Source organism: Parasteatoda tepidariorum, chromosome 8 (assembly GCF_043381705.1).
Source record: "Parasteatoda tepidariorum isolate YZ-2023 chromosome 8, CAS_Ptep_4.0, whole genome shotgun sequence".
Taxonomy (NCBI): Eukaryota; Metazoa; Arthropoda; class Arachnida; order Araneae; family Theridiidae; genus Parasteatoda; species Parasteatoda tepidariorum.
In genome coordinates, this window is record NC_092211.1 from 40,676,565 (window position 1) to 40,700,368 (window position 23,804).

At 28.2% G+C, this 23,804-nt stretch overlaps 1 protein-coding gene across 1 annotated transcript in view; it reads left to right on the forward strand.

The window, feature by feature from the left end:
- Positions 1 to 4,429: 4,429 nt before the first annotated feature.
- The window catches only part of LOC107456269 (probable G-protein coupled receptor CG31760), a gene marked incomplete in the record, with an annotated part of 261,490 nt that continues 242,115 nt past the window's right edge, over positions 4,430 to 23,804 (forward strand). Inside the window, 1 exon segment of the mRNA XM_043055523.2 lies at positions 4,430 to 4,821.

Below are 23,804 nucleotides of genomic sequence, written 5' to 3' on the forward strand. Positions count from 1 at the left end.
CCACTCTCTAAAAATCTTATCAATCTCTATCTCCTTTAATTTACTATTAAAATATTTATAAGTAGTAAGGAAACAAAATTCTTCATATTCTAATCTATTAAAATATTATACACTATCTTTGAAATAACTGAATCACTGAAAAAAAATAATTTCTGAAATTACGAAAAACCCGTTGTAGAATTGTTTTCAAAACTGCACCATAATACCAGTAGAAACATATTAACGTCAGTAGTGCACAATAAGTAAACGTCATCCGTAAATGGCGATTTTCTACGATTTTCCTAACCGAATTTCCTATTAACCTTTTTTTCCTTTAAATTCGCTTTTTAGCACATAGCTGGCTTTGTTTTATTTCAATTAATTCATATTATGAGTAGTAATTAAGCATTAGTGTCAATAATTATATCGTGATTTTTTACGGCTCCCCTAAATGACTAAGTATAGGCTCCATTATATTTGCTTTTCAGAACGCAATTTTTTTAAAATCAATTAACATATTACAGTACAGAACCCGTTATCCGAAATTCTGAAAACCGGAAAACCAAAAAACCGGAACGAAATTCGATAAATTTCCCCCCCCCCCATTTTTTTAAGCAAAATTTTTTTTCCTCATAAGATTTTAGGATTTTTCTTTCTTTTTTGAAAGATCTTTACCTTGCCATCATTTTGGAAATAATCATTAGTGTATTACTTCATCGTTTTTTCTTCTTTTTAAGATTATTTCCAATTTTTTTTTTTTAAGTTGAGTTTAACAATAAAAAAACGGTTTTTTGTAGCGATTCAGAAAACCGGAAAAATCAGTTATCCGGAATAGCGATGGTCCCGATCGTTCCAGATAATCGGCTCCCTACTGTACTAACATTAATTAAGCATATCATTGTCGTTAATGATAGTATGATGATTTCTTATGGTTCTTTTAGATAAATATCTTTACTCCATTACTTTTGCGTTCTAATACGTAGTTAATTCATTTTATTTCAATATGCATATATTACCTAAATTAAGCAAACCAAATATATCATCACCAAATATATCAATGTAATATTTTATACCTATCTAAGTATATTTGGTGCTTATTACACAACACTTCAGCATTTTAGTTTATGCATATTTGTCAGTAGCAGCCAACTGAAGCCGAATTTTAAGAAGAAATATCCCCGAATTTTAAAAAGATTACCATATCTTACCATATGTATGGGATGTATTGGACTGTCACAACTATAGAGGAATAAGTCTGTTATGCGTTGCCTATAAGGTCTTCTCAAATATCCTATTTGAACGTCTGTCTCCCATTGTAGACAGCGTCATAGGTGACTATCAGTGTGGCTTCCGCAAAGGAAGGTCCACAGTTGACCAAATCTTCACCCTACGACAAACTTTGGAGAAATGTAGAGAATTTGGAATAGAGACCCATCATTTATTTGTGGATTTTAAGGCGGCATATGATAGTATTAATAGGACTGAGCTATTAAGGACCCTATATGATTTTAATATTCCATCAAAATTAATCAGACTTGTAATGCTCACACTCACTGAAACCATTTCAACAGTACGAATTCAAGGGGAACTATCCACTTCTTTTGAAATTCATAATGGAGTTAGACAGNGTTTGAAAATGATTCTTTTAAATTTGAATCTGTAAAAAATTTTACTTATCTAGGATCAGAAATAAACTACCAAAATGGCATTAATCCAAAAATCAGAAAAAGAATAATTGCAGCCAATCGCTGCTTCTATGGTTTAAGATCATTATTGAAATATCACTTAATAAAAAGAAAGACGAAGATTTTACTTTATAAGGTATTAATCAAGTCAGTTTTGACTTATGCTTCAGAGACATGGACTTTAACAAAAAGGGAAGAAAAGTTATTAGCAACCTTCGAAAGGAAGGTCCTACGAACCATCTTTGGCCCTATACTCGATAACGACAACTGGAGGAAAAGATATAATTTTGAAATATATAGGATCTTTGATGGCGATGATATCATTAAATCTATTAAATTAAGTAGAATGAGATGGGCCGGGCATGTAGTGAGAATGAGCCCAGAACGAACAGCATTGAGAGTCTCTAATGCAACCCCCTCCAATAAAAGGCCAAGAGGAAGGCCCAAAAAGAGATGGAAGGACTGTGTAGATGAGGATTTTGCCATCCTAAAAGTAAAGAACTGGAAAACAATTGCTGGGAGAAGGGCAGAATGGGAAAAGCTTCTGAGGAAGGCCCAGACTCACAAAGGGCTGTCATGCCAATGCTGATGAGGCTGACCATATCTCTATCTGACCTTTAATTTACTGTTAAAATATTTATATGCGGTGGAAAAAAAATTCTTTTAATTATAATTCTTTAAAATATTAATACACTATCTTAGCTACCACTGGAAAAAATATTTTCTGAAACTACGGAATTCCCGTTGTTGAACTCTCATCAAAACCAATTCGCCAATTACCATAATAGCAGTAGTACATATTACCGTCAGTGATACATATGAATTAAGTGTCATTTGTAAATGGCGATTTTCTACGGTTTTTACGGTAAAATTATAATTTAAAAATTTTGTGTCACTTATTGTCTCCCCTCTTTTGCTATTTATTAGCTTATTTTGAAATAACACATACATTTCCCTTTCATTATTTCTTTGTATGAAAACTTAATTATCTGTAATATCAGATTTTCAAAAAATTGGAACTCAAGGAATATAACTATAAATATTATAAAAAAATTATTTTCGCCTAAGTTTTGTGTTTGAAAAAATACAATTTATTTAAGTATAAATGATTTTCTTAAAAAAAAGATCATGCGATTTTAATCGTGATTTTAATCATGATTTAATTCATGCCAATCCTGATGTGAAGCAAAACTAAACAAATAGAGAAATGAAATAGAAAAAAATATATTAAGTTATCCATTCCCTGAATATCGAATAACCTATTGATTCTTTCAATTAAATTTCTGACTTCTAGTTTCTGCTTATTGTATTTGAAAAAGATGTTTATGAATGTTTTGAAATATTAATGAAAATAAGTTTTCATTCTTGATTTCTAAACATGATACACAAGCGAAGGTAAGCGAAGATATTTAATAGCCATAACAATACGTTGCATCATTTACTTGATGAATCACTATTTGCATAAGAGTATTTATTCTTCACTCTTCTTCTGCAAATTGTTAGAGATATCTCAGTTTTTCAATAAAAATGAAATAAGTTGTTGAGCAAAAAATCAACTCCACAGTATTATTTAAAATTATACCTTTGGTATTATAAAATTACGCTATAAATTTTAGCTCAATGAAAATAACGTTCTTACTTATTTTTGCTTAAAGTTTTTTCAATTATTTTTAAGCAGCTTGATTATTGATTGTAATTATTTTTATACATTTTTATGAACTGTTAATTAAGGATTATAAACATATGAATGCAATGATAAATAATATGGCAAAAATAGGTGAGAGCAAACATAATTTATTTTTGAATGAATATTGTAAAATTTGTGTTTTGAAATAACCTTTCTTTTGGTTAAAGTAGCTTAAAAAAATATTTTGTTTTTTTATTTTATCACTAGTTTCTGGTCTAAAAATAAAAGAAATTATATTCTTAATATCTGAAATAATCCCCTCATATTATATTGAATCAGTTTATTTTAAAATTAAAATATTTATCATGAAATTAAAAAAAGTTTGCATGCCGACATTTTTAATTAATGAATCATTAAATAAACAATTTATTACACTAAAATATTGACGATCTTTGTAATATCTTTCATAATTATTTTTTAATTAAATAATGTAAATTTAACAAACATTGAAATGTTGTTTTATAGAACATTGCAGGCATTGGATAAAAAAAGGAGAACATTTATGTTTAAAAGCACGTAATTTGAATAGTGATTGCCTCTGTTAAGATCTGCAATAATATTTTTAGAGCTGATTTACGTAATGAAATTAAGATTTTAAAAAAATCAAAAATCTTTCACAATCTTTTGTAATATCTTTTAAAATTATTTTTTAATTAAATAATATAAATGTAACAAACATTGAAAGGTTGTTTTATAAAGCATTGCAGGTATTTGATAAAAAAGAAGGAGAGCATTTATGTTCAAAAGCACGTAATTTGAACAGTTATTTAGCCTCTGTTAAGATCTGCAATAGTTTTTTTTAAAACTGATTTACGTAATGAAATTAAGATTTAAAAAAATCAAAAATGCAATATTTTATTCATGGTAATTTAATTTTAAATAACTGCTTTTTTATATATTTTATAGCCTTTGATTACATTCATTATCTCATCGATTATTTCTTTCTACAAGATCTTTACTCAAACTTTTCGATCCACAGGTTCCAAAAAAGATGCTGAGGGAAAAACTACGCCAAGGAGAAGAAAACTTGGCGATGGATTAAGGAGCTTCATCCCTTTTGGCAACCCTAGCTGCTGCTGCTTTGGAAGTCCAGTTTTCTGTGGAGAAGATGCAGCATCGGCGACTTAAGGGTGATAAAAAAATCATCTCCCTTACTCATCCTCCTTAACTCTGCATCTTCCTTATCTCACGTTCAGCCTTTATTCTTTGAAGATTTTAATCATTATCCTTTTATCTTTGTGCTCTTAAAACAGCTGATTTCATCACAGTGTTTTTGTTGCTCAGTGTTGATTTTTCAAATCTTAAATACCGGAATTCGGAAAAAAAAGATAATATAAAAACCATGATTTTCAGTTGAAGAAGATAAAGTTATTCCCATATATAGTAAAATGGGTACATTGTGGTTCTGAAAATAGATTTTGTTTCTTTTTTAAGCCCTTGGAATATACAGGTGGCTATATCCTTCTAGAGGTATGTTTTTTAACATGTTTTTTTTTTAATTGTTTTGATTTTAATATTATTGATTGTAAAGAAATTTTATTTAAAAGTAATATTTATTATCGTTTGAATTATTCTTGTCTTAAATGTTGTGTTTAAAATTACTGCTGAATTGTTTTTTTGTAAACAAAAATTGAATTATTTTTTTCTTCATAATATGTGATCGCTATTACTAGGATATATATTTATTAATACACTAGCAATAGCATATTTCACTCGCTAATTTTAATATTCATTGATATTTAGTTTAATTAACATAATAATTAAACTAAATTAATAAATCTTATCACATTCTATAGAATAAGATATAATAATAAATATCTGATTTATTTTAACAGTCCAACTCCCTTCAAAGATGTGAAAAGAAATGAAACTCCCTCCTGATTAGTTGCTAGAATTTTAATAACGATTTAATGTTTTAATTTTACTAATATATCACTTAAGAAAAATTTTTAACTTATTTTTATGATTGAAGTAAGAAATACAAACTTGTACTACAAACAAATTTTTAAACAGCAATTTCAAACATACTTTATTTAAACTTTTTGTTGAAATGTTTTTCGTAAACATCGACAGAGGAATTTGCTTTTTATATGTCACAGTTAATATTGAAAATTATTAAATACTTCAGAATTTAACATAGTTTAAGACCCACATTTTAAAATTCGTGGGTTAATAACTAAGTATATCGGAAGTTATCATGAAATAAATATTAACTTTATGTTTTATGAGCGGCTGTAAAATAATAATAAATACGTGATTTAATTTTATAAGTGGAACATCCCCTTTTAAACATTTTTACAGGATATTAGAATTTTTTAAGGGATGACTATAAAAGCTTTTCACCTTTATTGATATACTAGTTAAATTATGGTTATGATTTAAGTAAGGTATACAAACTTTTTCCAATATAAACTTTTTTTTATTGATTTACTGGTTAATTTATTGTTATATGATTTAAATAAGAAATACAAACTAGTTCTTACCCAGACTTCTTATTGATTTACTAGTTAGTTTATTGTTATGAGTTAAATAAGAAATACAAACTTGTTCCATCGCAAACTTCTTATTGATTTACTAGTTAGTTTATTGCTATTATTTAAATAAGAAATACTAACTGACTCCAATGCAAATTTTTTTATTGATTTACTAGTTAATTTATTGTTATGATTTAAATAAGAAATAAACTTTTTCCAATATAAACTTGTTTATTGATTTACTAGTTAAATTAACGTTATGATTTAAATAAGAAGTACAAATTTGTTCCAATATAAACTTGTTTATTGGTTTACTAGTTAATTTATCGTTATGATTAATATATTTGGTCTCATGTAGTACATTGTGCATAACACAATGTATGATATACTACAATACACATATTTTCATCTTTTTTGTGACCAATGTTTGATACAGAGAGGAATGGAGACAGCTTTATAATTAACATCTACCACAGTATGAAGTTTCGCATTTTGAATGTTTTAGGAGCAAAAATAAGATTATGAATGAGCGGTAATGTAAACATATACACCAAAGAGCCATTACGTTATGACCACCCTGCTAATAATATGTAGGACCACCTTTAGCCCTTAAAACTGCTAGCACCCGCCTTGGCATTGATTCCACAAGGTGCTGATAGGTAGTTTGAGGTATCTGGTACCAAGCGCTCTAAAACTGGTCCTGCAAATCCCTCACTTTGCGAGGGGGTGGGATTTGGTTGTGGCAGCACGAATTTGGCAATGTTGCAGCACGAATTTGGTTTTCCAAGTAGGACCTCAAATACTCTATTGGATTAAGGTCAGGTGAATTTGGGGGCCAAGACATGACTTGAAAGTCACTGGAATGTTCCTCGAACCATTCTATGACGATTTGACCTTTATGACATGGTGCCTTATCCTGTTGGTAAACACCATTCCCCGCAGGAAAAACTGTTGCCATGAATGGGTGAACCTGGTCTGCAACTATGTTCAAGTAGCTTACAGACGTCAGGGATTGTTCTATGAGGATTATGGGTCCTAATGTGCCCCATGAAAACATTGTTCCAGGGCGAGAAACCATGAAAACCTGGGAGAGCCCATTGTTATGGATGGAGGGTGGTCATAATGTAATGGTTCTTCGGTGTATATGAGGTATGCTGTCAAATTCAAGCTAAAATGTATTTTCGATCGACATCAAGAACTCTCTCTATTTATATGTTACACAATATTTTATTACAAACAAAATATTTTTAATAATATTTTATTACAAGAAAAAGAATTATGTTATAAAGAATTTCAATGAAGTTTATTCGACACACAAATTTTATGAACAATCATTATTTAAAATCGGCCATTCTTTCTTACTTTTTTAGTATGGAAAATTATTATTATTACACAAATGCTTAAAAAAATCAATATGATTGGATTTGTTTATTTACTTACAACACATGTTTTCATGCGCATTAAAATCAATTTATGGAATTATTGCAAAAGCATTTATTTTAAAAAGCCCATTTTTAGTAATATATTCGCATTGACTCTATTAAACAATTGTCAATTTTATAGGATTTTTTGCACCAGAACTACATTTCTGTACGTAAAGTAGTTAGTTTAACTCAATACCGAAAATGGCGGCAACTGTACACCCTAGTTCAGATTATGTAGCTGCCCTATGACTTTTGTATTTGTCTAGTCATTTTTTATTCACAAAAAGTTTTAAATAAAATTTTAATACTCAATATACTACAATTAAAAAAAATTCAACTAGTCTTTTTTTGAAGAAAAAAAAAGCTGCTTAACGTTTTTTTAGTCAGTAAGTATTGAAATGTGTTGCGTTGAAAACCAAATTTAAAATAAACTGAAAAATGATTGTTATAAACAACATTGTGACAGAAATAGTTTTAAGACATAAAAAAAGCTTAAATTATGTGACTTAGGAAGGAAATTACAATTAAATCATTCTAATTAGGGAATGCTTTGTAATATACTATTTTTTCTTAGTTTTCATTCGTGCATAATATATCTTTTAAATATATTGAGCTCGAAACAATCTTGTGAATAAATAAATATAATTTATAAAGTAAAACTTAGTGAACACCTTCAAAATAACTTTCTTATGTATTATTTGTGTTAACTTATGCTGCATAAGTTATCAAATACTAGGGTTATTATAATCTTTGTTAATGGAATAGGCTGTCTGTTAGGAAATAATTACTGAACTAATGTTAAATTAAAAACCTGATAAAAGTTTCATTGATTATGCAGATAACGTTTCCTTGAATTTGTTGAATTTTCATATAGCATGTGAGCACAAGTTGTTTGCTCCAAAAACGCAACGTATGAAATTAAATAAAATTATAAATAAAATTAAAATGAACTTTAGGAAAAGAACATTTTTAAGCTATTTGCAGTTTAAATAATGTTATATTCGTTTGAAAAAATATTTCATCGAAAGCAATTCTAGTCTACGATTAAAAAACATATGAAGTCAGGTTCTGACATAAAAATAAAATTAACAAATCCGTTCGACAAATAAATTATTTTCCTCTTCTTTGAAAAAGTTATGAAAAATGGATATTGTTTTATTGAAATTTGACATTTTAAACATATTTTACGTATATTTTAAATAAACATGTACAACTAAAATATTCAGTTGCTTTTATGTGCATGGGAACAAAAAACAATTTTGTCCTCTATTAATACTTACATCAATAAAATAGTGATATTTAATAAATAATCCCAAGAAACTGAAAAGGTAAGATATTACATGATTAAAAACTTCATTTGCTTCAAAAATATAAAAATGGGAAAAAGAAGTAGTTAGCATATTTCAAGAGCTCCAAAAATGGCGCTCATTTCCAAGTCCTGCTAGACGTTAAGGAGAAGAAACAAAAGCGATTTGAAACGTAAGATAAAAAGTTGCCCAGCAAAAGAAAATAAAGGCGAGAAACAAAACTGGAAAGAAAAAAAACTCCAGAAGTCGAGAGGGAAATTATGAAAAAAAAATAGAACACGAAAAACCGCAGTGGTTGAGAAAGGCGAATTAGGGTAAAATGCATTTCCATGCACTATGGAGACGTCATGAGGAACTAATTTCATTAACAAGGGAATTTAAAATTTTAATAATGTCTTAATTAAAAAGATTAAGAGCCAGATTTAAAGTTAATTTACTTAATATTTTTCCAAATTGCGTTTCAATATAATCCATAAAATAAACAGGATATCCGAAAAACACTTTTTTGAAGATGATAATATTCGAAAAACGAAGATAACAATGTCGAATAATTGTAGAATAATTTTTATGTTTAATAATAAAATTACAAATAGGAAAACTTGTTTTATGACCAAATTTTCTTATTTTTATTCCCATTATCAACTATTTCTTAATTGCGTTATTATAAGTATAAAAACCTATCGTTTTGTTCAATTTATTTTATTTTGTTTTACAAATGTAAAATTTTTCATATTAGCACCTTTTACAATAAAAAACTATATTTTTTTAGATATCCATTAAAATTAATTATCTATCTTTTGTTGTTGAAACTTATTAAAGGCTCCATAACAAGGCTCGATTTCAGAAACTTGAATTACGTTCTGTTATTATAAATTATCACGCTAGAATAACAAATCACGTTCAAAAAAGCAACTTTATTGCAGCGCTGCATTTATATTGTGTAAAATTAAGTATTCATATTTTGTTGTTGAAACTTATTCATACATGACTATCCAAAACAAGTTTCCATATCAGAAACTAGAATTGCGTTCTGTTATTAGAAAGTATCAGGCTAGAATAACAAATCACGTGCAAAAAAAAGCTAATTTATTTGCAGCGCTGCATTTATATTGTGTTCAGAAACATAAAATTCGAGATAACGTTAACCGTTTTCAAGAGCATTAATATCGAAAAAGTAATTTTTAACGCTATCGTTATGGTAACTCATGACATTGTTTTCAATTCTAAAAAACAATTGAACGAGAAAAGTTTAAAAGTCATAGGAAATTACCTCTAAATCAATGAAAAACGTTTACGTTACCAAACTGAAAAAAACTCAGTTTTTCTTTATTGGATTTTCGAACTGTATTGTTTCTCCTTAGTAAGATGCCGCTAGAAAATAAATCAAGATGACGTAGAAGATGCTTTCTTTCTAATCAGTCTTAAAGACGTATGTTCTATTATTGGCGAACAAAAAGCCTTTTTGTTCTCCATTAAAGTGCTTTTTTACTTATAACTTTTTATTTTGCATTTTTTTCTTAATTTAAAAAGCAACGCGATAGCTTTAATGCATGAAGTGCATAGAGATGTCTGCTATCTTAATCATCTGCAGCGTTTTTCGTTCATTAAATTACTCGGTCATTAAAAGCTTTTATTAAATACACTATAATAATGATATAAGGGATAAATAATGATGTTGTTGAAAGAATCAATACATAAAGCATGAAAATAAAAGGAAAATTTCAGAAGATCAGTTATTATTAATTTAAAAAATAAATACAAATAAAAAAATTATCAAGTAATGAAGAGAAACTTTGAAACTCAATATAATTTCGGAATTGATTTAAATTATGATTTTTTTTTACTAACATCACATATTTTTTCGCGTTTTTATTTTGCATTTATTAATTTAAAAGAAACTTGAAAGCTATTCAATGCGTTAGGTGAAATTGTATATAATTTTTATAAGTTTTAAATAATTTCGATTAAGTGGGCTTTAATATAGATATTATATAGCGAATAAAATAACGATATGTGCCAATAAATCAATAAAAAGAGTTGCAATAGGACTTTAAGACTTTGAAAAAAGGCATTAATAATTTTTTTTTTGAAAATTAATATTTTTCTTAAAAAAATAATTAATATTTAATTCAATCAATAAATACAATTAATCATCATGTGTGTAGGATGTTGGTCAATCAATATGATAGCAATATTCAGCTCCATCGGAAAATTTAATTCAGAAAAAGAACGCACTGTTTCAAGTTTTATGACTATATTGTCACAGACGTTGAACACAATATCCATGGATCAGTTGTAGAGCTATTAATATTATTACTAACTTGGCTATTTTATTCTTTTTAACATTCTGAACAGTTTCGATAGACATGAATTTTAAATGATAGTCATTTATTTTTCTCTGCATTCTGGAGTTTCCCTCCACAAGTATTTTCATACCTGCTTGCAATGAAGATCATTTCATTCTTTATTTTTCTCATTTTGTTTTTGATATTTAGCGAAGATAACTTTTTACATTGAGTATTTCTATTTTTTGCAGTAATAATGTATACTAGATAGGCATTTTTATTCAATAAATAAATCTCTAAAGTAGAGTTTATATTCTACAAACTGCACAATGCATCAACATAATCTGAAGGTGGTGATAAGATCCATGCACAGATATCTAACGCGCATCTATATATTTTAAAGTGGAATGTTAGTGCCATTTAAAGCTAAGGGATGTTGAAATTCCTATTATCTATAAAGCATATCTATGAGGTTGATTAAAGTGCCAGAAGCGGTAATACACTTCAATAAATAGGAACGACGCCGAAAGGAATATTTTCTCTTGATTTATTGGGTTTATAGATTTCTATAAACATTTAGATATTAACATAGAAAACCTGCTTAATGTGTCTTTGTTATTCTTGATATTGAATTTAAAGTTAAACTAATTATAAATTAGCCATTTTTTCCTACCACATCATAGGCTTGCAATTTATATCTGTTATAATTGGTTATTATTCTGGTTATGACAATACAGCATTACTAGTTGATTAGCCAATTCACAAAAACGCTGATTCATTTCACCATTTAATTCAGTCAATTGTTCCTTGATTCTTTGATTCGCTAACTAATTGGTTTGTCATCTTATAAATCTAATTTGACTTTCACTACTATGCCGATTCCAGAATTTTCTCTTAAACTAAAACACTTAAGCGCCGAATTATGAATAAGTTGCCTGATCGACTTTTTGTGTTCCAATCATAACTAGTAACAAAATATAACTAGTTGATTCGTAAATTAACAAAAATGCTGATTGATTGCCTTATTTCACCATTTATTGCAGTCACTTGTTCATTGTTTCTTTGATTCGCCGACTAATTAGCTTGCCATCTTATAAATAAATAGATAAACTCGCAATTTCACTAACATGCCGATTCAATGATTTCTGTCTAATTAAAACATTTAAACACCGAATTATGAATACGTTGGATCATTGAATTTCTGTCCTGTATTCATAACTAGTAATAATATATAACTAGTTGATTTTCCAATTAAAAAAATGTTGATTTATTGATTTATTTGACCATTTACCTTAGTCAGTAGTTCACTGATTCTTTGATTCGCTGATTAATTGACTTACCTTCCATCTTAAAAATAGATTTATTAATCCACAATTTCACTAATACGCCGATTCACAGGTCTCTAACTAATACGCTTGAACGTCGAATTATGAATATGTTTGTTCATTTACTTTTTGTCCCGTATTTCTTTCTCATTTGTTATAATAGGAACCATTTAGGTATAAACAGTTGCCATAGCTAGACTCTTTTAAAAAGAAGTTTTTAATAACAATCTGCTTTAAATGATGATAAAGAGAACCTATATGACTAAATAAGGGTTTCAACAAACAATCAACGAGGTTTTGATTAATCCTTATAGAAAATTGTGTTTTCTTTAAGTTGAAAAATTATGAAATGTGAATTCAAAGAAGACCAAAGTAATTTTTTAATAGAAGAAAGGTTTATCTGCACATAAAACACTAAGTCTAAATTTCTCTTTTTGCTAATATTAGCAGGAATAACCGAGTTATAAAATATAGCAGTACTCAAGGAATACTTAGCATTAAAATAAGCTTTTTAATAAATTTTTTACCACAATTTTTTTCCCGAAATAAAAACTATTTCTGTCAGAAAAAATTTCTACAATAACATTTTCTATTATATTAGGAAACTTTGAATTGTTTTCTTAAACATTCCAAAACTTATGAAAACTTTGATGTAGAACATTTAAAAAATTTTAAATAATAAGTTTTATCACTTTATTTTTAAAAATAAAGTAAAAACTGAATAGAGCGTTATCTAATTTAAAACTTAAATAAAAAATGCTTTGTGAATTAGTAAGAATTTTTTAAAACAAGTGAACTAGATGTTTTCGAAGATATATTATTATATATCTAGATATTTTCAAAGATATTAACGTGATATTTTCTCTATCTATAAAATTTTACAATATAGAAACCACTCCAAACTCATCTGAGTAACATGCAAAATTTTTTCAAAGCAATTAAAAAAATTATTAACAGTATCAAAAAACAGAAAGGATTTCATCGGCTTCTTGAGTAGAAAATAATTAATACAAAAAGGTATGAAATTAAAACGATTGATATTCAAAATTACATGTGTTGACTTAATACTTTTTCTGCACCGTTTATTGCTTTAACGAGACAAATCTAATTTTATTTTCATTAAATAAATTCTTTTCTATCATTAAAATATAAACAATTTCATATTTCTCGAAAGAACAATTAATTCCTGATAATCACGATAATCACAAAAAGAGTTTAATTGAATTTTGACTGTGACGTATTTGTTTTCAAAGAAATCTACTTTTGTTTATATTTTAACTTACTATACTTACCATTTTAACTTACTATTACTTTTGTTTACATTTGTTTTCAAACAATCTACTTACACCATTGTTTTGAACGTGAAGCGTTTTCCATTGGATAATCATAATAAATAACTTGTCTATATAATTTAATTACGAAATCTATTTGCACTAAACGTTAAGAGCAGTTCTTTGGACAATCATAATTTTTATAATCATTTTTTGTTGATTGTATGTATCAGATGGAGCTCAAATTTAATTCCTTGAAAGGAAAAAAAATAAGAAAACTTATAGAAACGGATATGATTTAAAATTATTTTAAAAGGAAAATTGCGTAATAAATTTCAAAGTTACTCTAACAACTTACCTAAGAAAATGCTTTCGTTTAATCTATAAGGATTTAACTGTTCTTTTATTAATAAAAAGCATAAATTTTTAATTTAAGTCAAGCTGAAATATCTTTATATACCACTGAAAAATTTAAAATCCAAATAAATAAAGAAGCATTTAAACCTATTCAGCCACAAAGGAAATTGTTTTAGTTGAACCAACTTAATTGAAAACATCAAGACGATACTGCATTATTTATTAATGAATTTTCATTAGATGAAATCCCATAATTCATGAATAAATAATTACGTAAAAGAGAAGTTCCTTACATTTCGTATTAAGGATTGACTAACTTTCTGCGAAAGTTTATTATTTCGGTAAGAAACTAGTTTTTCTGTGTTTACAAAAACATAATTTAGCTCTTGTTAACATAATTAAGCGAATTAAAATGTTTATTTTTTTATTTTGTCATATCATGGCAAAATATTTTTCAGGGTTAAGTTACTTTTTAGTCATCTTACTACAGTTAAAAATATTGCTTTTTTTCAGAAATTTGGTATCAGTTAAAAAAAAGAAAACGTTTGACAAAAAGGTCTTCGAGTAACATAATGGAAAGTCGCCTTTTTCAAATTGTTCAAAAAACAATTTTTTAAGGAAAAACTTAATGATTAACATGCAAGAATTAGGATGTATCTGTGTATTTTGCAGTGATCTAGCTGAATATTGAACAGTGATCTAGCAGCATATTGCGGAGTGATCTAACAGTGATCTAGCAGTATAATGCGTAGTGATCAATCAGAGTATTTTGCAGCAATCTAGCTGAACATTGTAGAGTGATCAAGCAGCATATTGCGCAGTGATCTATCAGTATAATTAGTAGTGATCAATCAGGGTATTTTGCAGCAATCTAGCTGAACATTGTAGAGTAATCTAGCAGCATATTACGAAGTGATCTAACAGTGTATTAAGCAGTAATCTAGTAGTATAATGCGCAGTGATCTAGCAGGATTGTTTGCAGCTATCTAGCTGACTATTGAGCAGTGATATATCAGTGAATTGCGCAGTGATCTGGCACTGCATTGTACAGAGAGCTGACACTGTATTATGCAGCAAGGGTGCCCACTGTAAAATCTCCATAGCCATTTCTTTGAGAGAATACTTTTAACTATTTCATACAATTTTGTAGTTTGAAAACTGTATACCAGATATTTAGGGAACATATTTACTTAAAGGGTCAATTTTTAAAATTATTGGGGATAATTTTTAAAATCTTGCTAATGGGGAATATTTTTCCTGTCAGATATCTATTATGGCATCAACGTTTTACTTTACAATTACAATGCAGTTACTTTGCAATTACAATTACAAAATAGCTAGTAAGAGAAACGCATTTGCAACTTAACGTTTAGTTTAAGGGGAACGACAGTTCTTTGGGGGACGAGTAAGCTTTCAAAATCTTTTTTTTTGGGGGGGGGGGAATTTCTTAGATTTTTGTATTTAGTGGGGATTATTCTTTCCAGCAAAGTTCATTATATCTTCAACTCAAATTTTACATAATAAGCGAATCACATTTATAACCAATGCATTTGTTAATCTAAAATATTAGTTTCAATTTTTCTCTTTTCTTAGCTGGTGATGTCTTTTAAAACAGTTTTCGATGGTGTCAATATTTTGATCATTTTGATTATGCCTTTATTACATTAAAAAAGATGCAGTTTTAAAGGAAATTTAAGCTTTTAAGCAACATATTCTTCTTTTTTTTACTGCAGTGCAAATAAGTCTCTTTTCAAAGATTAAGGGAAAAACTCTTTAATTTTGGAAGATACAACCCCTCAGAAAATGGTTTCAACTGTTAACATTAAATGTTACAAATTATTCAGCGGAAAGTGCTCTAAGCAAAGTTTAACTTATAAAACCCGTCATGCTTTAGAATTGGTATTATCATAGCTAAATAAATAGGAAAAAGAGCACAGGAAAAAAAAACCCAAAAAAAGTAACGGAAAATAAAGCTTTAGAAAAAAACTAAAGAAGAACTTCTCAACGCTAAAAAGAGCCTGAATAAGATATTATAAATTAATTAAATATTATAAACAAATTAAATTTTGATTTTAATTCACAATTGGTGAAATAATTACACATTATTTTAAAATTAATTAATACAGAAAGAATAGTTTGAAGTTTACGAAATAAATGATCGCTTTATTTTTTAGTTCTTTTATTTCATATTCTTATAAGCTTCAAAAACTGTCGAATATCAATATTAACATTTATCGCATTGTGATGTGATAATCATATAAACATACTTTTTAAATAAATGATTTTAAAAAAAAACAATTTTGTGAAGGAATATTTTCTAATTGTTTGTAAATATCTTCATCTTATCATAAATTTAACTACCTGAGAGAGTATTTCTAATTGATCCAAAAATATGAAAACATTCTACCGTAGGAGGCATATAATTACAAGAAAATGTTTTTTAATAACTTCTTTCCACTCACTCTAAATTAATCCTTGCATATAAATTATTTTTTTTCAAATATCTAGTTGTATTTAAATAAATGCTAAATCAAATAAAATTTGGGCTCAACGGCTTGAATCGAATTGATCATTAAATTGTTATAATTTAGAGAACAACGCATCACCACATTGTATGTGAGTTTTACATAGCGATTTACTTTTATCAGCGTCATTTTTTCAATAATTTTTCACAATGCTAATTTCGTCTCCTTTACAATACCTCTCTAACAATGAGTTTGATTGGGAGATCAGATGTAGCTAAATAATTGTTTCGACAAAAATTTATTAAGTGTTTCTGTTGTTTGTGACAATGGGGAGGGGGAAGCTGTGTATAGTACAATGATCTAGCTATGTATTGTGCAGTGATCTGGCTATGTATTTTGCAGTGAACTGTGTATTGTGCAAGGATCTAACTGTGCGATCTTATTGTGTATTGTGTAGGGATTTAGTTATATATCGTGCAGGAGTCTGACTGTGAAGCTTGCAGTGATCTGTACTTGGCAGGGATCTAACTATGTATCGTACAGGCATCTGGCTGTGTTTCTTGCTGTGAACTGCGTATTGTACAGGAATCTAGTTGTGCATTGTGCAGGGATCTAGGTGTGTATTGTGCAGTGATCTAGCAGAGTATTTTGCAGTTATCAAGCAGTGTATTTTGCAGTTATCTAACAGTGCATTATGCGGGGATCTAGTTGTGTATTGTGCAAGGATTTAGTTGTGCAAGGATCTAGTTATGTATTGTGCAGGGATCTAGTTCTGTATTGTGCAGGCATCTGACTGTGTATCTCAAAGTGTATATGTATTGTACAGTGATCTAGCTATGTATCTTGCAGGGACCTGGCTGTGTATCTTGCAGTTAACTGTGTATTTTGCAGGGATATAGCAGTGTTATTTGCAGTTATCTAGAAGTGTATTTTGCAGTTATCTAGCAGTGCATTGTGCAGTGATCCAGTTGTGTATTGTGCAGAAATCTAGTTACGTATCGTGCAGGGAGTTTGCAGTGATCTGGGTATTGCACAGTGATCAAGCAATGTATTGTGTAGTGAAAATTCCAGAAACTTATAAAGTAACTAAAATTATAGTAAAGATAAGTTTTATCTAAATATTTTACTTTTTGAGAAAAAGCATCGTTTTTAACAGTTTCGCCACAATCTTTTCAAACCTTAATTTTCCATTTAATATATATTGAGATTTTTATTACAAAATATGTTTCTCATTTCTATATTTCTACTATGGAATACATTTAAATTTTAATTTTATGATTTATTAGAATTATCAAAACCACTCTTCATGTGTCTGGGAACTGTTATGGTGGGTGGAAAAACACAAAGATGATATATATTATAGTTTTTCAGTAAATTTTATATATTTTTATAATGTAGTTTTAATCATTTGTTCACAACAATCAAAATAAAGAAATTTTTTTATCCCGTGTTTTGTGTGTTAATAGAATAAAAGTTCTTACTCAAGATTTTCACCCAATAATTTTCTTTTTTTGAAAACTTTTAATAAGATCTCTTTATCCCTTTCTTCGACTAATGAATTTCTATAGAGTATTTGCTTCAAATTCGGTAAAATTCGCCTGCAAGAAATAATAAAAAAGAGATTTTAATTTTTATGGCAGCATTTTTTAATAAGTCTTCCGTTGTTTATATTTACAAAAGTTATCTTTATGTATTTAAAAGCCCTCATAAAAGTAGGTTTTAAGAAAAGAAGGTTTTAATTTTGTTTTTATCTCCTTTTTTTAATTAGCCTATTCTTCCAAAGCATTCAGGCAGTTAAAAAAGTTGAAAAAAAATAAAATATGTACCAATAAATAGTATTTTTAAATCAAAGGGAGTTCGGAGACAGTTTTAATTTATAATTGTTTTTATATAAATTTCTATGTATATTACATACTAAAACACATGGCATAAATAAAAATACATGAAAAAAAATTAAAAATTGAATATGGCAGAAAACTGGTGAAAGAAAGACCACAAAGACCTTTCGTTAAAATCAAAAAATTTTATTAAAATTTTTTTCATTATATTTGCTTTATAATTCTCATAAAATGTCATTGTAAGGAATAAACTAATCATAAGACACAATATTAATATTTAAAACTTTTACAGCAAATATAAAAACTTATTTGGTAAAAACGGCAGAAAATTGCAATCAATTACTTTTATTTTAGCTGTAAAATATAAATTATAGTATAATCCACTAGTTCGTAATCAATTCTATAGACATATGTTTGGAAAGCATTTATGAAAACTTTCAAGTAATTTGAACTAGAATATTTTGAGATATTGCAATTAGAAATAACTAAAATAACCGAAAAAAATAATTTTGAAAAAAAGGGAAGGAAAAAAAACACGGTTTTCAGTTCAATAACTAATATAGATTATTTTTAAATCATCTTTTTCAAATCAAATTTTTTTAAATAACTTCTGTTCTATTTGACGTAAAAACAATACTCAAATGGTTTTGAAAGAGAAAAATTTATAGTTATGAGGAGGGTGATCTGTCCTATTTAGTGGTTAGTTAAGGTAGCATCGTTGTAGAATTAAGCATATTTTTGGCTATTTGAGATACGTCTTAATTTAGATGTGATGCAGGGATATTTATCCCAGAAAAATGAATAAAATCGTTTAGGAAAAATGTATTTCTTAAGTAAATATTAAAGTAGAATATGGCCACATTAAAAAATTATAAAAATAAAGAAAAGAAGTCCCTTAAAAGCATCAAGAAAATTATTCTCTTCACATCAGGATTTTATATCAAGATATCTTTGCCATCAAGATTCATTCGCCAATAATTAGATTTTGAAAGTACATGAATTGATCCCAACGAACAGTTAGGAGCATGGGAGGAGATCCGTGGTTGGCGATTTATCAAAAGATAACATAGCCAAAATTAAAGCCAACCACACATAATTAATATTAAATTTGAACATAATTAGGCGAAAGCGAATTACCAAAAAGACTGAGGATTAGTATAACCATTTAACTGCAAAATTTTTTTGGTAAGAAATAAAGAATAAAGAGTTATAGATTTTTCGATTTAGTCGCGTCAGTGAATAAATGAGCCTTACATTAGTATTGAAATAAAAAGTTAGCCGTTACATTGATTATTTAGAAAAGAATTAAATATTTTATATTCACTTTTTATAAAATGTAATAAAAGTTAAATAATTGGTTTATTTTAATAAAAATTAAGAATGAATAAAAATAATAAGTTTAAGAAAATAACAAATTTTAAAAGCTAGGAAATATGTATTGATTATTGTGGTATCACAATAGTTTTATATAAAAAACAGAAAAATGATATTTTCTTCAAAATTGATAAAGGTAAAGTGAAGAACGAAAACAGAAATACTGAAATGAATCTTCTGGTGCACTTCCAGAATATTCTATTCGACATTAAACCGATTTTTTTTAATGCGTACAACTTAGAAACATATTAAGTGTCAACTAATTAGTTTGATGCGGTGATTTACAATTTCTTATGTATTGCAAAAATTGTAATGAAGCGAAAATAATGTAATGCAAAAAAAAATATGTATATAACTAAAAATACATTTCTAAAACTTTAAAATGTAAATTAAAAATTTTAATAAAAAACCGCGTTTGACGTATAAAAGAAATTAGGTTTTGAAATAAATTTATACTGCTAATGATATAATGATTTACAAGGTTTGTTTTACAATTTGATTTGTAATAGTTGTATAATTTATTTTCAAATAACTGAAATGTAATCTTCCTCTTGTATTCAGGTTGAATAATGGATTTATAAATCCGTATGGATAAAGACCTTATAGCAGTAAAGTAAAATTCCCGTGTATTTATTTTCGACAAATAGAATTTATGACAAATAGAAAATAAAATTTTTATCTTAGTAATCAGAAGTAATTTACATTCAATTCAATCCAATACGACTCTTTGTAATTGAATATTAAAAAACCAGTCATTTGGTGAGGTCTAGGAAACTGAATATTTTACAAAATTCACATCGGAGACTGGTTTATAGATCGTTTGAATGCTCAGTTAAAAAATTTAAACCATCCTGCACCACAAACAAAATCATGCACGAAAAGTAACTTAATAAAAGTCAATAAACTAAATCTGATGCAAAAACAATCGAGAAAAGGATGAAACTAAACAAACTGATAGAGCTGCCATGGTTCAGCGGTTAAGGCACTGAATTGTCAATGTGAAGAACTGGGGTTCGATCTCCAGTGGTGGATTAAACGCAACGCAGCTTCATATCAATGTAAACCAGTTTGTCTGTGAAGTTAAGGTGAATGTTGCGTGCAATGTTGACCTCATTGCCACAATCATACTGCTGGTCATAAAATTATGAAACCTTAGCCTTTATTACACACTAGGCCACAAAGGGGATGCTTTCTAAAAGGAAGGATCATGATACCAGTGTTTACTTGCTAAACAAGCGAAAGAAAAGCCAGATTCCAAACATTTCTTTAAAAAACACGGTTCAATTATGTTAGTTCAATTATTAAAAATATTAAAATAAGATTTTTGGTTAATCAAATACATTTAGAATTAAGCAAGACACATCAAAGAGTATCTGAAAAGTTTTTAATAACAATGAAGCAGAAACTGGTGCCCCAGGAACTTTTTGAAGTTCTGAAAATATTGAAAAATTCCATTACCAGAAAAAGCAACTTTGTCAATGAGAACTACATATTGATGCACGAACCTTCACAAATTCATTATTTTATAACTCAGTAAGAAAAACTCTGATTTAAACGCGGCTTGTTGCCTATTACTTAGTAAAGAGTAAATTTTCCTAATATCTCAAAAACTAAATAATTGATTTTTTAGGAATTCTCCTCATTCCTAATAATCCATCCCTGTCCTCTTAATAAATGGAATATTTTTGTACTTCTGCCAATTGCGAATAGAGAGCAAAACGATGTGCGTGTCCATCTTCTAGATGGTGTCGCAAATGTTAGTGATCACACCAGTTGTTCTTGGCACTAAATCAAGCTATTTCTGATTTACAAATTGAGAACAAAATGTTATTATGTCCATGTTCTAGATATATTGTTTGCAATCCTACAGATATCTCGTTATACCAAATAAAGCTAGTTCTAAACAGTTAAAGTCCCGTAGTGGACTCATCGTAAAGACACTGTTCCCAGTAGAGCACCGAAGTCAAGAATCACTGACTGTGGTCAGTAAGCGGGTGGGTGACCACTTTGATCATCTTACGTAGGAAACGAGGGTGCGATGTATCGGTCCTCGTTAAACTGCTCTGCCTTAAAATGCTCGGCTTTGTGTGCAGGTCATCGGGCTACCAAAGCGGAGGAGCCATTCCCTCTGCAGAGGATCAAAATTGTTATGGCTTGTTTTCGGACCATCCTTGGGGATGCTTCCCAGACAGTCGCCAACATCCACTTGTGCAACTCTAGTGCTACGTAAATAAAATACCTATCTAACAGTTAAAGAACAGAAAGAATAAATGGGATTGTGTCCATAGTCTGTTAACAATCTTACTGGTAGCTCTTTGGAACTAAATCAAGCTAAACTGTCAAAAAAAGTTCTAAATTTATTTTAATTTGCTTTAAAGAAATACTTTTTATGAATTGAAGTAAAATTGTTTATGAATTTTTATTGATATTTAATAAAAGTATATACAATATGAGCATCTGTCTCGATTGCAAAGGTGTATTTTCAACACTCTGCAGTTAATAATAATGTTTTAGTAAAAGTATCATCAAATAAATGAAAGCCAATAATAAAACTGTACTCTTCTCTATTTAACGCAGAAAGAAAAAAAAATTTAAAATGACCAACCACACCGTTAAAACTCCGAAGCAAGCCATCTTACGATGTTATTACTTCCTGACAATGAGTTGAAGGAATTATTTTATTCCATGGCGGAAGCAATGTTGTTACATGGTTGACTCCGTAAGAGCTGTGCTTCGGTTAATGCTGAGGATATCCGTTTATTTTGTACTCTTCCGCAAAAATGGAATCTACAATGGCTTTCAAAACGGAAATGGAGGTTATTACAAATTTTTGTAGCCTATTTCCGAGCGTTGTCAAGTGAGAAAAGTATTCAGAGAATACTGGTTACCTCTTTCTCGCAAGATGGGAGAAACAATTTTTTTTTTACCTTTAACGTAGGTTTTATTATTATGAGCTTTACTGAACGGTTTTTGCTGTTAATTTGAACAGTGTTTGCCGTTATTTCTTTTAATCTGTTTCATAATATCTTCTTCCGTATATTCTTAAAATACTAATACGGTAGCTAGAAATAAAAAAAAGATACAACGTTTTGTTTTTCGGTTAGTTTTCCACGTTTCTAATTACTCGATAAAAATTAAATGCAAGAAAAAATAATTAGTTATGGTTCAAAAAGTAATAGTTAGCTCGTCGAAATAAGCAGTTTTTCATACCTTTTGCGCTCTGTAAATCTACTTGTTAATATATTTTTGCATATTTTTTATCATATACATGTAAGGAATGCATAAAGGAAGGAAAAGGTACATATATAAGTCCTGATGCGAACCTTTACGTTTTCCCATTAAACTTTTTTTTTATTTCCTAATTCTTTCGTGCATTTATATTGGAATATGTATTTAGTATATTTTTAATCTTTGATACTAATAATGCTTTTGGAGTCGAAATATTTTAACTTATTAGGTATATGACATGGACGTCATTGGGGGGGGCATGGTGGGTGTATGTCACTATATATGATAAAATTCTCCTTGAGTCCCCTCAATATTTCAGACAAATAAAGAAAATTCTCATGAATTATCATCAATTAAACTAATAAAGAGCAAAACTTAAGTAAAATAAATTTAAAAAATTCGGTATTAAAGGTGAATTTAAATTTAAAAAATTATACATTTTACAGATTTCTAGCAAATAAAATTATGTTTTCTTGTGAGTGAAATTTTGAAAACTAGAGTGACTGAGCATTTCAATTTAGTCTCACTCAGAAATTGGAAGCCAGAAAAGTCCATGGGTATATTTTCAGCATTTATGTTTGCATATATATGGTTTGTACATATTTTCGCATTTGATACAAAGAATGCCTTTGCATGCAAATAATTTTGGCATATTTAGTATTTCGTTTGCTTTTATATTGGCATCAATATTCGTTTTGTGGCTTTTGATTCAAAGAATTCTGACTACCTCGGAGAAAGAAGACGTTTTCATGCATCTATTATTTTTCAATTAATGTGTTTCGAAATATATTTTTTGACATATTCCTAAAATACTTATCTTAAAAATAAGTAAAATAAGCTGAAAATAAATAAATAAAATAAAAATTTTGTATATTGGTAAATTTTAAACATCTTTAATGACTCTGAGCAATTAAACACATAAATAAGCATCAATTATAATGATTCAATGAACATTGATTGCCTCTTTTTAGAAAGGTGTTGTAGTTCATAATCTATTTAATATTTTCCGAACTACTTTAACTGTTATTGAACATATTATTTCTTTGTTTTATTAAAAATGTATATTATTAAACGTAAAAAACAGGATAAGAAAATAAATTAAAAT